Below are 15,545 nucleotides of genomic sequence, written 5' to 3' on the forward strand. Positions count from 1 at the left end.
CTCTAGAGTTCCCCCCGCCCATCGAGTGAGCTAAGATGGCGCTCACATCCTGCTTCCGCAAATGACGCACACGCCCACCAACCCTATCTTCCAATCACCTCTGTATACGTGGCACTAACCTATTGGGTTTGGGCACAGTATATAAGAGGTTACCCGGACAGGGTGGGTGGAGACGACCCACAGGGAGCCGTACCTGACGGCCGCACAGAGGTTGTCTCCCCGCGGGGTGCTTAGGCCCGCGTGGAACCTGTAACAGAGAATGCAAGCTTAACTCCAGTAAAGGTCTGTGCTCACAACCGCTGCGTGCCTCGAACCCGTGTTTATCACTCGAGTCGGTTTGCCTGCGTCTGTCTCTTTCTCCCCTCCTGTTCCCTTCGCCGGCCGGGGATCAGAAGCCGAACGAGACGGCTGCGGACACCTCCCATCCAAACTTCTGAGATTTCCACATTCTCTTTATAAGGCCTCCAGGAATAAGGATTAAGATTCATACAGATTCTTTAACTAAATAGGTCATTTTAAAAATGCAGTTTTATTGAGTTATATTCACATATCATACAGTCCATCCAAAGTACACAATCAAGGGTTCACAATAGCATCACATAGTTGTACATTCATCACCACAATCAATTTTAGAACATTCCATTACTCCAGGAAAAAAAATAAAAATTAAAAAAAAATTTTTTTTTAAGAGAAAACCCCAAACATCCCATACTCCTTATTCCTCTTCTATTATTATTATTATTTAATTTAAACCTTTTTATTAGGAACCAGGGGACTGAGCTGCTTAACTGTCTGCAATAGTCTAGGGCAGGTCATCAGGCCAGGATGGAGAGAAGCTGTCAAATGTGCTGTGGAGTGTTTTGCTGCCCTTCCTTAGGGCCTGGAAGGAAAGGTGGTGGCGACAGAGAGTGGCAGGAACTGGTGCTGGCCAAAATGCCAAGAGCCTGGGGAGAGCCCTCTACCTTCCTTCCAACTCCACTCAAGGCTGAGTATACCAGGAGACGAGAGTGTGGCTGGAGTAGAGCAGAGCACAGCAGTTGTGGCTGAACCCCTGGCTTCATTGAGTGTTACTTCACTTGCCTGCCCCCCACTCTTCTTGCCACTTAGTGATGAGGTATTTGAAGAACTCATACACAGACCACGTGATGGCCGTGGAGGGGATCTGGTAATTAATATAGCCTACACCCCTAGGAAGTAGGCAGTCACCCCCACATACTTGATATACCATCCAGAAGGCACTAGCCATGCCTGTGATGTGTCCTGTAGTATTTGAGTTCAAAGCCAGGGATTCCTGGGTGTTGAGCTGTATTTCCCAAACCTCCAGTGGGGTTGTAGCAGCGACAACTAACAGCTCCTGCACAGGCTCCAGAGAGGACATGGAAACTTGGGCTGTACCGTCTCTGCGGGCTAAAGTGCTCCTGTAGGAATTCGTAGGCCATGAAGTGAATGGTTTGGAAGGGACTGTTCATGGTTAGCTGGGTGGTGCAGCGGCAGTAAAAGGTTCCAGCCTCTTCATTTTGCCCCACTGCCTGTACACAGTCTGTCATTCGGTGATATGGTGAGTTGTACATCTGCATCCTCTGCTTGACCACTTCCATTGGATTCATGGTTGCATCATGAAGTAATGTTGCCACATACCCGGCTGCACTATTGGCAATGTGGCTAGTGCCTCCAGGGTGGATTACATCACGCAATGTCTTTTTTCACTTTTCATAGCAGGCAAAATAGAGGGCATGGGGAGGTCCTGTGCCTGTTGCTGCGACGCTGAGTGCCCCCATGGTTCTTATAATCCTCCAGAGGGTTTCCAGTCCATAGTGATAGCAGGAGGCTGGGTAAGGCTATAGGCTCTGCATTGGGTTTTTCTTCAGAAGGATCTGACTGCTGTACCCATTAGTCATTCTGCTTGGCTCTGGATGGAAATAGTTTTACTTTCCCGTGAATCGTACCCTCACAGTGATATAATTCCACTTTCCTTAAACTCACAGCTACTTTCCAGTACACTTCCCTTCTAGGTAACTTTTCCCTTTTTTGTCAACTTCATGTGGCCAGAGAAATTGCAGTATCAGTTCCATTTCTCTTGTTTAGGAGCTGATAGACTCCCAGCACTCACAGTCCTAATCTTACCAGCTCGGTTTTCATCTTCAGGAAATAGGTGGAGCATCATGTTCTCTGCACACAGAAAACAAAACTTTTTTCTGAATCCACTATTTCCCATATTATTTCCAGTCTGGAACTCTGAATTGTGGCTGCTCAATGATTTCCACACATTCATGGGTTAAGCTGTAAAAAATGTAAATTCTTTATCAGGCTGAGAGATCCCAAATTCAGGTTCATACCTCCTTCACAAGAGAAGACACAGCAAGCAGCTTGCGAAAACACTCGCCCAGACAGCATCTGATTCACGTGCGCTGACTTCACTTTAAGCAAGTTAGTAGCACTTACTGTGCTTCGGGCTACTCCATCCCACCCTACTCCTGCTTAGTCCCAGCTGGGATCCAGGGCTGTGGATGACAGATTTTTGATCTAAGCCTGATTCAGATCTACTGCCTATTAGAAATGGGTTGTGGTTTCTGACTGGGATCAACTCCCAGCTGGGGCCTTGCTTGCAGGGAGAATCGGTCAAATTGGGTGGTGGCGGCAGGAACCAGGAAGGAACCCACGTCAGCTCCAGCTCCCAGCCTGGCTCCTGGCTTCTGGCTCTGGACAGAACCCGGGGGTCGGGTCAGCCCCAGGTCGGGTTCGGAGCCAGGTTCAGGATTCATGATGGGATGCATCACGCAGTGCTCCACGACCCCTGCCGAGGCGCCGGCCAGCACGCTCCTGGTGATAGTGGCTCCCGTAGGCAGCTCCTTGTAGTCTGAACCGACCCATACTCCCAGCCCCCTGCCCACACCCTGCCGTAGCCACCCATCCAGCAACCAGCAATGCGACTCTCCCCGGCTCCATCCCAGACCAGACGCCAGCTCTCTACCCAGCCACATCAGTGGCCCCTGCCCTTCCAACTCCATGACCCAGGCCAGTGTCGGTGCCCACCGGAGCTGCCAGTGCTGCCGCCACCGGCCCCCAGCCCAGTCACTTCTGCCTCAGGTGCAGCCCATGACTTTTTTTTAAATAGAGTAAAGTGCTTCATATATTGATGATTAAGATGTCCCCAGCTCCCTGCCCCAAAGCTGTGGGCCTCTGCCCTCAGGCTGGTGGGGTCCAGTACCCCCTCCCCCTCTCCTGCAGCCTACTTGGACTCAGGCCTCTTCCTACTCCAGCCACACCGGGAAGCTAGTGTGGGTGAGGGCTGGGGTAGGCAGTAGTGGGGGTTTAAGGTGCAAGAGTATAAAAATGAAACACAATAGGAAAGAGCTTAACTAGGAAACATGTAGCTTATGGAAACTTCCTCCCCATTTTAAAGGCAAGAATAAAAATGTTCAATGACCACAGAAAAAAAGGCTTCTTATTTTTAGTGCCCGACTTCATGGGGGTAGGCAGTGGGCATGGACTGGGGCTTCCCAGGCACTCCCACCCGGGAGCCTGAACATGCTCCTCTCACCTGCAGTGACCCAGAAGGGACAAGAACTCTGGAGACTAGCCAGGGGTGGGGGCTGAAGCCTGGTGCTGGCCTTCAGGGAGCAGAAATGAACATGGACACAAACATCTCCTTCGGGTGTGGGAAGTATGGCTGGGGCAGCTGGTGAGGGATGGGGTGCTCCCTGAACAGCAGCCCTGCCCCACAAATAGCTCCTTGAAACCCTAAAAGCTTGCTCAAGCCTGCTTCTAGGGTCTAACCCACCCTGCTCCTTGACTCAGGCCTCTTCCCAGCTGGTGCTGCGGGAGCCACAGCCTGTCTACCCAACAGGAACTGGCCCACAGCACCCCCAGAGCCCAGCAGCTTCTGGGGACATCCTCTCCAGGACTTGCGGCCCTCAGTGCAGCTTGGTACAGACTGGGGAACTCTGTGTCTGTAGGCAGGGGTGTGGGCAGAGAAAGCAAATCCCTGGGGTCCAGCCCCTGCCTGCCCCACGCCACATGGGCAGAGCCAGGTGTGCCGTGTTCGGACATCTCAGCTCCCCACCCAGCCCCGCTCATGGCTATCTAAGCCTCAAGCCCCAGCCCCAGAGTTGGCAGCTGTGGAACCAGCTCCATACCTCCTCCGAGGGGGCTGGCACCCTCAGCTTCTCCCGAAAACCCTCCTGAGTAAGGGGAGATGGAGATGAGACAGTGAAGCTGACTCAGATTAGGCCTGGCTAACTCCCCCAGCTCAGGCCTTGCAGAGTGATGGGTGAACCGGTCACACCCACTGCCCAGGTCCTTCTCAACCTCATCTCGCTCCCTGTACCTACTGCCTCCAGCAACCCCTTCTTCTGAAGGGTGGAGCTGCAAATAGTTTCATTTTTTTCTTTATCATTCAAAAAAGATAAAAGGCATCAATGAGTTGCTCAAAGATGTGTGAGGTGGGGGGCACTTGGGAGCAAGGCTTCCTCCACCAGCTCTGCCTGGCCTCCAGCCTGCACACCTCCCACGGCCAGGGGCTTTTGGCAGAGCATGTCCAACCACCTCCCGAGTGGGGGGACCAACGCACCTAGTCTCGTGCTGCTGCCTGCTGCAGGGAAGAGGGGGAGGACGGAGGGGTCCCTCCTCCCGGAGCCCACCCTGCGGGTCTTGGGCAGCGGGGCCAGTACAGGACGGGGCCTGCGCAGTTGGCAGCTAGTTGCTGGTGTTCATCCTCCTGGCTGTGCTGGCAGTGGTGGGGAAGGGTAGGGGCGCCAGGGTCTACGGGAGGCCCGGGAACAGGGGCAAGGCGTGGGGGAGAGGCTGGACCCAGGGCAGGTCTGGGGCAGAGGGTGGCCGGACGCCGGCCAGGGGTTGGCTGACACGGAAGTATTTCTCCTCGTGGGCCTTGGGTATGTTGGAGAAGCGGAAGCGCTGGCTGCCGCCGTCGCGGGGGTATGGCTTCTCACCCCTGTGCGTGAGTTGGTGCCGCTTCGTGTTGCGCGGGCTGGTGAAGCTCTTGCAGCAGTTCTCGCAGATGTTTGGCTTCTCCCCTGTGTGGGTTTTCATGTGCTCATCAAAGCACTGATTCATGTTCAAGTCCTTGCCACACCATTGGCACATGAACTGCTTGTGGCCAAGGTTGCGCATGTGTGATGGCAGCTGGTACTTGTGCGGGAAGCGCTCATTGCAGATCTCACATCTGAATTGCTTCACCCCAGAGCGCTGCAGGGAGTGCATCTTGAGAGACATGCTGCGTTTGAAGGACTTCCCGCAGGTCTCACAGGGGAAGGGTACGTCCCTGGTGTGGACTGTCATGTGCTTACGCACGTGGGCTATGGTGTAGAACTTCTTTGCATAGCCGTGCACGATCTTGTGTGCTCATGGAGGAACCAGAGCTTCTTGAAACCTTTGCCACAAGTCACACACTAGATGTTGCGCTCGCAGTCCGTGTACCGGTGCAGAGGGGCTTGCTCTCCAGCAGGAAGTGCTTGCCACACTGGTGGCTGATCTGAGTGTAGCTGTGGGTCACATTCAGGTGTTTCTCCAGGTCCCAGCGGTTGTTGAAGACACGTGGGCACTTCTGGGACAGGTGGCCCTGCTTCTCTTACAGCTTCACCTTGGCCCCCAACCTGTCGGCATCAGGCAGTCCTTTGGCCGGTGCAGAGGCCACTCACAGGGGTGGCTTTGGCCACTTCTGACCCCACCCCCACCCCCTGCTCGGCTATCTTGGGCTCAGGGTTGTCCTCACGCTGGACATTTTTACAAGGCTGTGTGGCCATGCCACCCAAGGGGAGGGGAGGTCAGCCCGACTGCCCCGGCGCCCCCAGCCCCACTCCACACCTAACTGCCCCAGCCTCTTTCTCCTCTTCGTCCTCCTTTTCTGAGCTCTCTTGATCCTGCTCGCTGTGCCCTTCCTCTTCCCTCCTTTTTCTCCTTCCCCTGCTCCAAGTCTCTAACCTGTCCTCCTGGCCCAGCACCATGGTGGCCGGGCCCTGCCAGCCTTGGGCCCAGTGGACATGTGTAGCCTGGTTGTTGAGGTTCACTGCCACAATGTCTGGGACTGCACCAGGGCATGGACCTTGAGCAGGCTGAGGGTGTCAGCCTCCTGCTTGAGGTCACAGTAGTAGCGCAGCAGCGGTGCAGCTGGTGCCTGGCTGGGCCAGGGCCACGGCTCTGGGGTCTGGCGGGCTGAGGGAGTGGGTGTCCAGCAGCTCCTGGCAGGATGTGGTGACGTAGCCATCGGCAGCAACAAGGCGGCGCTGAGCACCTCGTGGACGGTGGCTGCATTGACAAGCAGCTTGGACTTGTAGGTAAAGTTGAGGATCTTCTGTAGGCGGTCTGTTGCCAGCACATCCTGGGACAGCTCCATTTGCTGCAGCTGTTTGTTGTGGGTGAAGAGCGAGGGGAAGAACTGGCTGTAGGTAGCCCTTGTAGGCTCGGAAGAGGCTGTGCTAAGGCACCAGCACCAGGTCCACGTTGCACAGGTCGGGCTGGAAGAGGCACTGCACGTTCAGGCGGCCCATCAGGCAGGTGAAGTGCAGTGCCACGTCCTCCACCAGCGAGAACTCAGCTGCTGGTGAGTCCGTTGTCTTCTCGACCCCAGCATGGTGCCCTGGTGCTGGGGGCTCACAGGGGCCTGTGAGATCGTGCTGCCCCCAGACGCCCGGCCGGGGATGCTCCATGAAGCAGGACACCGTGACGATGATCCTGGGGGGTCCCTTCTATTATTCTTATTATTTAAAAAATATTTTTATTGATAAACCTTCACACACATACATTCCATATGTGATGCACAATCAGTGGCTCACGATACCATCATATAGTTTTGTATTTATCACCATGATCATTTTTTAGAACATTAGCATCACTCCAGAAAAAGAAATAAAAAGGAAAAAAAAACTCATACATTCCATACCCCTTACTCCACCCTCTCGTTGACCACTAGTATTTCCATCTACTCAATTTATTTTGTCCCCCCATTATTTATTTATTCTTTATCCATATCTTTTTTATTCCTCATGAAAAAACATTTTAAAGTATTTTTATTGTAAACCACAAACATACAAACATTCTTGACATATAAACATTCTTGTCATGGTTACAATCAATGACTCATAATATCATCACATAGTTGTGTATTCATCACCATGATTATTTTTTTTTTAACATTTGCATCTCTCCAGCAAAGGAAATAAAAGAGAAAAAAGAAAAAACTCATACATGCCATACCCCATGATCCTCTCTCCTATTGACCACTAGTATTTCAATATACTCAACTTATTTTAACCTTTGTTCCCCCTATTATTTGTTTATTTCCTATCCATATTTTTTATTCATCTATCCGTACCATAGATAAAAGCAGCACCAGACACAAGGTTTTCACAATCACACAGTCCTATTCAGAAGCCATATCATTATACAATCATCTTCAAGAAACATGGCTACTGGAACACAACTCTACAGTTTCAGGTACTTCCCTCTAGCCAATCTAATACACCATAAACTAAAAAGGGTGTATCTATATAATGCATAAGAATAACCTCCAGGATAACCTCTCAACTCTCTTTGAAATCTCTCAGCACTGAAACTTTATTTTGTCTCATTTCTCTCTTCCCCTTTTTGGTCAATAAGGCTCTCTCAATCCCTTGATGCTGGATCCTGGCTTATCCCAGGAGTTCTGTCTCCTGGGAGACAAGATTTATACTCCGAGGAGTCATAGCCCATATAGTGGGGTGGGCAGTGAGTTGGGCTTAGAAAGAGAGGCCGCATCTGAGCAACAAAAGAGGCTCTCGGGTTGATTCTTGTGCCTAATTTTAAGTATGCTTAGTCTGCCCTTGGTGGGAATAAGTTTCATAGTGGCAAATCCCAAGATCACAGACTCACCCTTCTATTATTGACCCCTAGTATTAGTGCGGTACATTTGTTACTGTTGAAATTAGAATATTAAGATATTACTGTTAACTATAGCTCATAACTTGTAATAGGTGTGTTTTCCCCCATATACCACTCTATTATTAACTCTTTGTAATAGTTTCATACATTTGTTATAGCTCATGGAAGAAATTTTTTATATTTGGGCTGTTAATCACAGTCATCATCTACCACATGATTTACTGAACTATACAGTCCCATTTTTTTGACCTCTAGCTTTCCTTCTTTTGACATATATGACTCTAAACTTCCCCTATCAACCACATTCACACACAATTCAGCACTGTTAATTAGACTCATAATAATGTGCTACCATCACCTCTATCCATTTCCCCTCATTTAAATTCAACCTAGTTAAACATTCTTCACCAACTGCTCCCCATTCGTTAGCCTCATTCCATCTCCCGGTAACCTATATTCTAGATTCTATAAGTGCCAGTTTGAATCTATAATGTACTCCAGAAAAGCCATGTCCTTTAATCCTCATTCTCATTATTGCTTGGTGGAAGCTTGATTAGATTATCTCCGTGGAGATGCGACTCACCCAGCTGTGGGTATTAACATTTCATTAGATGGAGTTGTGACACCACCCACTTCAGGTGGGTCTTCATTAGTTTACTGGATCTTTAAAAGAGGAAGCATTTTGGAGAAAGCTTGAGAGACACGGAAGAATGGCGAGAAAGCCACGAGAAAGACAAGAGCCCACGTAGCCAGAGACCTTTGGAGATGAAGAAGGAATGTGCCCCACGGGGAGCTTCATGAAACAGGAGAGAAACTGGAGAGAAAGCTAGTAGACTTCACCATGTTCACCATGTGCCTTGCCAGTTGAAAGAGAAACCCTTCATTGGCCTTTCTTGAGTGAAGGTAACCTCTTGCTGGTGCCTTAATTTGGACATTTTTACAGACTTTATTTGGGACATTTTAATGGGCTAAGAACTATAAACTAGCAGCTTAATAAATTCCCCCTTTTAAAAACCATTCTATTTCTGGTATATCACATTCTGGCAGCTAGCAAACTAGAACACATAGTATAATTTGTTCATATCAGTGAAATCATACAATATTTGTCCTTTTGCGTCTGACTTATTTCACTCCACATAATGTCCTGAAGGTGCATCCATATTGTTGCACGCTTCAGGACTTCATTCCTTCTTACTGCTGAATGATATTCCATTATATATATATACTGCATTTTGTTTATCAACTCATCAGTTCATGGACACTTGGATTGTTTCCAACTTTTAGCATTTGTGAATAGTTTCTCTGTGAGCATCAGTGTGCAAGTATTTGTTCACATCCCTGCTTTCGATCCTGCTGAGCATATATCCAGTAGCTGGACTACCAGATCATAGGATAGTTCCTCACTTAGCTTTCTGAGGAACCACCAAACTGTTTTCTACAGTGTCTGTACAATTCTACATTCCCTGTAGCAATGAATAAGTATTCCTGTTTCTTCACATATTCTCCAACACTTGTAGTTTCCTGTTCGTTTAATAGAGACTGTTCTTGTAGGTGTAAAATGATATCTCACTGTGATTTTAATTTTTGTTTTCCTAATAGCTAGTTATATTTAGCATCTTTTCATGTGCTTTTTAGCCATTTGAATTTACTCTTTGAGAAAATGTCTCTTCATGTCTTTTGCCCATTTTTAAATTGGGTTGTTTGTCTTTTTATTGTTGAGTTGCAGGATTTCTTTATATATTCTGAATATCAAGCCCTTATCAGATATGTGATTTCCAAATATTTTCCCCCATTAAGTCGACTGCCTTTACACCCTTTTTAAAAAGTCCTTTAAAGCACAGAAATGCTCAGTTTTGAGGAGATCCCATTTATCTTCTTTTCTTTTGCTGTTTGTGCTTTGGGCTTAAGGTCTAGAAAACTACCACTTATTACTAGATCTTGAAGATGTTTCCCTACATTTTCTTCTAGGAGTTTTATGTTACTGTCTCTTATATTTAGGTCTTTGATCCATTTTGAGTTAATTTTTGTATAGGGAATGAGATAGCAGTCCTCTTTCATTCTTGCGGATATGGATATCTAGTTCTCCCAGCACTGTTTATTGAAATAACTGCTCTGTCCCAGTTGAGTGGACTTGGAAGCCTGCTCAAAGAACTTGAGCGTCTGTTTCTGAACTGTCAACTCAATTCCACTGATCAATATGTCTACCTCTATGCAAGTAACACGTTGTTTTGACCACTGTAGCTTTATAATATGCTTTAAAGTAAGGAAGCATGAGTCCTCCCACTTCATTCTTCTTTTTCACGATGTTTTTGGCTATTCAAATCCCATTTCACTTCCAAATAAGTTTGATAACTAGCTTTTCCTTTTCATAAAAATAAGCTTTTGGAATTTTGACTGGTATTGCATTGAATCTATAGATCAACTAAACAGGTCATTTTAAAGAATGCCATGATCAATCAATCCTTCCACTGTTTTAAAAAGCATCTTATATACTTAAATATACGATAGTTTCTATTATAGAATGATCTTCAGGACATCTTGTTGAACGAAAAAGGAAAGTAGAGAAAAGTATGTGTAATATGTTCTCAATTACCTATGAAAGAGGAAGATATTAATAATAACTATTATTATTATATATGTATATATATATATAAGCATACTACATATACTTTTCTTAGTGTAGTCATCAAAGAGTGAGGTACAAAGCGTGACTCAGGAGGAAGTGTGTTACACACCAAAAGAACTGCATGAGCTTTTCCAGTTTATACAAACAGAAAAGAAGGCACAGATATGCACATAGGAGAAAATAATGAGAAGGCAGAGTCAGAAATTTGAGTGATGTGGTCACAAGTCAAGGAACACCTGTAGCCAACAGAATCTGGAAGAGGCAAGGAATAGATTCTTTCCTAGAGCTTCCAGAGGCCCTACTGTACCTTCATTCGTTTGTTTGTTTATCTGTATGCTTATATTGCATTGAAACACTAGTCAAGGGAATTGGCCTTCCTACCCCACAATGCACAGATCTAATGTATACCCTGATATCCACAGCTTCTAGTCACCTCCTTGGTGTTTCCCAAGTTCGGGAATATTCAAGTTGGATTTAGAGTTGGAATGAACAGAAGACATAGTCACAGACCCCACCTGTTCTTAGATGTGTCTTTTGGTTTCCTTATTCTTCCTGATTATCTGTTCTTAAGTTGACTCGCTGGGAACTTGTCCATGACTGTAGTGCTTTCCAGCTGGGTTCCCCCCTCATCAGGAAGATAGTGCGAAAGGTAGAAAATACTGAACTTTGTTCTGGCAGCACCGGTCATCTCCCCACTCTCTGGGATTTTAAAATGCCGCTTTATGTGTAAGGCAAGGTAGTCTGACCTGGAGAAAGCCCAGTGGCACTTCTGGCACTGGAAGGGGTGGTGGCCCGTGTGCTTCTGATAGTGTCTTGTCAGTTCCTGCAAGCAGACAAATTTCCATCCACAGCTATTCCGGTCATAATGGTAGGGCTTCTTACCCATATGGGTTCGCAGGTGTGCTTTGAGATGAGTGCTGTTTGCATACGTTTTGCTGCAGCCCACATCCTATTCAGCGGCCAGGACCTTCTCCTCCCACTTTGGGTTGACGTCCTCGGGCTTACAGGAGCCCGTGGCATGAGCTCTTGCTATTGGAGGGGCGGAACCTGCGGCTGCAACTGCTCGGGTAGGAGGGGTGGGTAGCTGGGCCAGGGGTGAAGATGGAAACCCTGGGGCAGCAGCAGGGCGGGGTGACAGTTCCTGCTACTTAGCAGTTTCTTAGCACCAGTCCTGCTCTGGAGCTACCGCCCCAAGGGGAATTTGTGCACGGCGGGGGGGGGGGGGGGGGGGGGGCGGGAGGAGGCGGCGGCGGCGGTTGCTGAGAGGGGGTCCAGTGCCCATGTGGGCCTCCAGGGGCGGACCGACGATGCACAAAGAGACCGCTTCCTGCTTGATCTTAGGCACATGCGCGGCGCCTCGGGATGCTACTGTAGGGCGCCACCACCCCCCGGTGGCTGCTGTCGGGGCTGCCTTTGCTAACACTGATGACCCGGCTGCCATACTGGCTGCCACACAGGCTGCCAGGGGCGCTCGGTGAGGACTTCAACACGAACTTGCCGAGCAGGCCGCCTCCTGCCGGCTGCTGCTGCAGCGAAATGTACAGTGGGCCCAACTGAGGCCGCAGGGGTTCGGCCTCAAAGCCACCCGAGGGGCTCGCGTCGTGGACGCCTCCAGGGTGAAGGGTGCCGTGGGAGGGGGCGCAGACTCTCGGCCATGGAGAAGGCCGCCCCCCGAGCCGCCGGAGCCACGCCAGGATCCCCACCCCCGGCTCGTGGCGGGTACTGAAGCTGCAGGTGGAAGGCGCACTGGCCCAGCCGCTGTTTGACTGGGAGGACGAGGATGAGGCGGACGCTGACGAGGACACGGTGGTGACCACCAAATCCTGATGGGACAACGAGTTGGACAGGATAAAGTCCAGGTCCAGAAGAGCATTGAACTCCGTCTCTCTCAGGGGTAGGAGCGCCGGGTTGCTGCCCCTGCGAGCCGCACGAATTCGGCCACTTTCTAGTTCGGTGGCCAGTGTCGCCGTCCCCAGGTCGTAGGGGCGGCCGGGTGGCACCGCTTCATGTGTGAGAGCTCCTCCGGCCTGCTGTACCTTGGTTTTGAACTTCTGTCCTCTAGAGCTGTGAGAGAAGAAATTTCTGCTGCTTTATACCATCAGGTTTGGGAAATTTTGTTACAATGGCCACAGGAAATGAATGTCCCAGGAAAAAGTACTCTTTTAATTAATATAATCGATTTTATCAATTATTTCTTTTTCTTTTTTTCCTGGATTTTGAATCATATGTAGGAAAATTACTCCATCCTTTTTTTGCAACATTTTTGCAAATGACTCCCTTGTTAAATTCCTTCTATTTGAAATACCTGGGGTTATTGTTTCTTTTTATTGAGCAAATGGATTGCCATCATTTGAGCCTGAAGTATCGATTTTGTCATTGCCTGTTACTTGATTGCTAAACATCAGTGCCATATATTTTGGTTTCTGTTACAGCTGCACTCAACTTCCGCTATCAGTTTCTGTATTAGCTTGAGTTAATACATAACCCCCAAATGTAGTGAATTAACAATAGTTGATTGCTTGCCCATGGTAGAGGCTGGCGTAGTTGGAAGTGGTGGTGTAGGGTGCTCTGCTCCAAGAATTCACTCAGGGAGAAAGGTCTACCATCTCTAAGCATGGCAGCCAAGCTCTCCCTAGGAATTGCTATCCAGTCTGCAGGGAGGGGATTGAAGCGAATGTGGAACAAAGCACATTTTAGGATCCAGGCATGGTGTCCATGACTTCTGCCCACATTTCAGTGGCCAAAACTCAATCACATGGGTCCACCTAACTCCACAGGATGTTGGTAAAGGTGGTTTAACCAGGAGGAAGGTAAAACTAGTTTAATGACACATTAGATTATCTCTGCCACCACAAACTTAAAATTATAATTTGCAGGGTGTATTTTTTCCACCTTTACATTGCTAAGCATTCTGTATCTTTACATTTTAGAAATTCCTTCTTACTAGAAGATTATATATTTCATGGATCTTAGGAAAGACATTGTTCATATTTTAATACCCCTGATATTGGGATGTATATTTCTATCAATAGAATGTCATGCATTAATTTGTAGTGTTTATATCCTTTTTGTAGTAGTTTCAATAATGGTGTTTCTTAAATCAGAAGTATCATAGATTGGCTCTGTTTTTCTCTTCAAAATTTTTCTCCATTCACTCATTTGAAAGTTTTATACTCTCTGCTCTTACCTACTACCTAAATACTTAGCCTATAAAAATTAAAATTTAATCAGCATTATCTGTGTCACTAAAGGTTCAGTCAGGTAAACAAAAGTCACACTAGATACTTCGACAAAGAAAATATAGAGAGTTGATTAAATAAGTGTTGGAGGAATGAAAAAGCAAAAGAGAACATTAAGGTAAGATAGAAATAAATACACAAGATGCAGCTCCCACCCCTGGATCTGAGGAACAAAATGAAGAGGATGGCTGTCAGAGTGAGAAAGACAGAGAAGGGACCTAGAATAGCTGAAGCTCATATGGAGGCCGATTCTGGGAGAGCTGAAAGAAACTTGAGGCTGGGCCATCTACTGCTCCATGTCAACATGAAAGGCATAGAAAGAAAACAAGAAGGAAATCCTTTCTTCCTCCTGCAGCTTCCCAGTCTCCTTCTAGCACTTCTATTGGTAGAAACTAAGAGGGAACCAGTTGACAAAAAAAAAAAAGAAGAAGAAGAAGAAGAAATGTGGCTTGCAGAATACCAGCCCCAGCATCGCAGTGGTGTATAGTAGGATAGATTGAAGCTGAAAGACATAGCTGATAATTGGCACACTCTCCTTTCAGACAATACGAGAAATGTGGAAGCAGTTAACTTTATTCACTTGCCTCCCAGTGTACATGTTATTATGTTGGTGTGCTTTATTTCTACCTTAATGTTTAAACTCCAAAAGACATCATTATTGTTGTTTTATATAGTCAACAGTCATACATTTTTAATGTATTCTGCACTTTTGTTATTCACCATTCATTCTTATGTCTCAGACCTACCACTTAGGGTCTCTTTTCTCTTGTCAGAAGTACATACTTTAGAATTTTCCTTAGTGAGTGACAACTGGTCACAAACTTCTCTGGTTTTTTTGTTTGTCTGAAAATATTTGTATTTCATTCTCATTATTGAAAGATATTTTCATTGGTCATAAAATCCTCACTGTGAGTTATTTCCATTCAACACATTGACGACATGATCTATTGTTTTCTGACTTCCATTGCTGCTATAGAGAAGTCAGTTGTCAGCCTGACTGCTGCTCCTTTGAAGATAATCTGTTTCTCTGGCTGCTTTTAATTTTATTTTTTATTGTGATAAAATTTCCATGCAATGGAATGCACAGAGCTTGCATGTTACGAGTCATTTAGTTTTTGCACATGCATAACCTCATGTAACTACAATCTGTCTGCTTTTTAAGATGTGCAGTTTTTCTTAGTATTATTCAGTTTCACTATGTTATGTCTATGTGTGGACTTCTTTTTATCTATTCTGCTTGAAATATATTAAGCCTCTTAAATCTGTAGATTTGTATCTTTCATCATTTCTGGGAAATTGTCAACCATTATCCTCACTCCATTCTCTCTCTCTTCTTCCAGTACTCCAGTTAAATCTGTGTTAGATTTTTCACTCTAACTTCCATGTCTTACCCTTGCTTTCATGCCCCTCTTGTGTTACTTTGTGTTTCATTTCAGTTAATTTCTTCGGACATATCTTCTAGTTCATTAATTAAACCTTCAGCTAAATCTAAACTTCTGTTAAAATCACCCATTGAGGGTTTTTTAAATGTCATTGGAAAATTTCAAATACAATCAAAAGTGGAGTCTACCCACCAGATAAGTATCCATCATCCAACTTCAACAATTATAAAAAATGGTCAATTTCATTTCATCTACAACCCCACTACTTCCCTCCAGATCTCCATAGAATTATTTTAATGCAAATCCCTATATCATACCATTTTATTGGTAAACACACAAGTCATATCTCTAATAGAGAAGGGTTATTTTTTACATAACCATAATACCATTATTTAATCCAACAAATGAACAATTTCTTAGTAT

At 46.7% G+C, this 15,545-nt stretch overlaps 3 pseudogenes; all 3 read right to left on the reverse strand.

Annotated features, from left to right (window-relative positions):
- Positions 1–1,072: 1,072 nt before the first annotated feature.
- On the reverse strand, positions 1,073–3,130 carry LOC143690657 (mitoferrin-2 pseudogene; annotated as a pseudogene).
- Positions 3,131–4,695: 1,565 nt separating this feature from the next.
- Positions 4,696–6,575, reverse strand: LOC143690658 (zinc finger and BTB domain-containing protein 47 pseudogene; annotated as a pseudogene).
- A 4,482-nt stretch (positions 6,576–11,057) lies between these two features.
- LOC143690659 (Krueppel-like factor 4 pseudogene) lies at positions 11,058–13,028 on the reverse strand (annotated as a pseudogene).
- Between the last annotated feature and the right edge of the window lie 2,517 nt (positions 13,029–15,545).

This window comes from Tamandua tetradactyla, chromosome 7, assembly GCF_023851605.1.
Source record: "Tamandua tetradactyla isolate mTamTet1 chromosome 7, mTamTet1.pri, whole genome shotgun sequence".
Lineage (NCBI taxonomy): Eukaryota > Metazoa > Chordata > Mammalia > Pilosa > Myrmecophagidae > Tamandua > Tamandua tetradactyla.